The following is a 2,068-nucleotide window of genomic DNA, read 5'->3' as shown; positions in this document are numbered from 1 at the left end:
TCGCGGGAGAGGGAAAGGAGCCGCTGCCAGCACGGGGATATTCGCGTGCCCGGCTCACTCTCAGCCTCCCCTCGCATCAGTCAGGCAGCAGCTGTGAGCTGCGATCTGCTCAGCCCCGTTTGTGGCACTGACCCGTTTTCAGCTGACAGAGCCCAGGCTGTGCCCGGCCCTGAGCCGCTCCCAGCACAGGGGACACCGAGGGCCCCAGGCAGGAACACAGCACAGACATCACTCAGTGCCTTTTTCCCGGAGTTCTGCAGAACTGTTCTTAATTACTGCCAGACACAGACCAGTAATTTATTGCAGAGGTGCAGCACTGCTGGAGCTACGGCCTTCCTAGGGTATTGGCCTACATGGAAAATGGACCCCGAACAGCCTTTCCCCAGTGCTGGCACTGCCTTCCCAGCGGTGGGAGGGCAGCAGCCACTGCCTCGGGACAGGAGTCACTCCTCCCACCTCTGCCTTCCTGGCGGGTTTTCACAGCAAGATACCGTTCTCAGCATGCCACGCATCACCTGATTTCACTGTTCCTTCCCGAGCTCAGTAACTCAGCTTATAAAGGAGGAACTAAGAATAGCACATTAATAAATAAAGAACATCTATGAAAAATGTATTTAAACTGTGACAGGGACAATAATTCATTGAAGAAGTAAAGGCCAAGCCTGATCAATTATTTGGAACCCTGGAGGCTCTACGAGCCCAGCAGACAGGAAATGGCATGGGAGCATCCCCCTGGCCTGGGCTGGCCCTGCTGCAGGAACAGCTGCCACAGAGGATGGCTCATAAAGTTTCACTTAAGGACATTTCCCTCCAGCACCTGAAATAATCACTCGCTCTGCCAGTGCATTCCTTCTCTTTTTCTGTACTTTTATCCAGGGGCTGGCTTTGGCAGGAGCAGCAGCAGAAGGGAATTCAGGACAGAAGTCACCTGCGATTGAGCTTTGCAAAGATCATTCGCAGGAGAGGCACAGCCACTGCTGCTGCCAGCGGCTGGCCCAGGCCCAGAGCAAAGCACAGAGGCTGCACACCAACACCACACCCAGCTGGATGGCACAGACAGCTCCTGGCAGCAGCAGGTGCCACGGACACACACAGCCTTAGCCAAATGCTCCTCAGAACTTCCAGGGAAGCACCTGGCCACGTGGTCCAGGGACACCTCAGCCTGCCATTACCTGCCTGTGACAAACAGATCTGCCACTTAACACAATGGCCTGGACGCACCCACTGTCACTTTGTGTCACTTGTACACCCCTGGGACATCTGTGCTCACACACTCAGCCAGGTACCAGTCCCACAGGCAGCACTGTGTCCCCCATCCAGGCTGGAACCAGCACCCCTGCTGAAAGCAAAGCACTGAATGCTGGGTTAAACTCCTCAGTTACCTGCAGAGTAAGGAGCACAACACTCCAAACTGCTGTGAAGAGCCAGGGCACTGCCCCTTCCTCCCCCAGGGGCTGCACCAGGCCCCTTCCGCACCAGGCCAGGTTTCCAGCTCCCTCTCCCTTCAGGTAGCTTCTCACTACTCTCTCAAGGTCTTAAATCTTGGTTCCTTCCAGTCTGTAGCTTAACAGAGCTCACAGAATGAGCACTTGTTGCTTTCCCCAACACCTTCTCTTATTCAGGAAACTGTCTTGAGTGCCAGAACAAAACCCATCCTTTCCTCCCTCCTAAATACTTGAGCTGGCAGGACAAAGCAGCTGCAAACCCAGTTTTCTTTCCAGTTGATGAGACACAGAGTAAGACACAGCTACATTCATGCACCGCCCTGGAAGGCTGGGCTGCTGGAAGCCACAGGGGGCAAGTGCTGCTCAAGCCCACAGCCCGTTTTGCAAGGCTAAGCCCAAGCACAAAGCGCCAGAGGGTGAAGTCCCACTGCTACTGCAGTCACAGGACTTGAGGCACCTTGTGAGAGCAGCAGTGACACTCTCAGAAGAGCCCAACCTCAACCTTTGTGCCTGTGAATGAAGCACAAGTTCCAGAAAGCTACAGCTGCCTGACCGTTCCCTCTGCAGCTCTCACAGGCAGTGAAGTGCTCGTGTTCTCCAGCAAAGGCCAGGATACCAGGAAC

The sequence above is a fragment of the Corvus brachyrhynchos genome, unplaced genomic scaffold, assembly GCF_000691975.1.
Source record: "Corvus brachyrhynchos isolate BGI_N302 unplaced genomic scaffold, ASM69197v1 scaffold616, whole genome shotgun sequence".
NCBI classification, from domain to species: Eukaryota; Metazoa; Chordata; class Aves; order Passeriformes; family Corvidae; genus Corvus; species Corvus brachyrhynchos.
Note: the sequence above shows the minus strand (reverse complement) of the source record.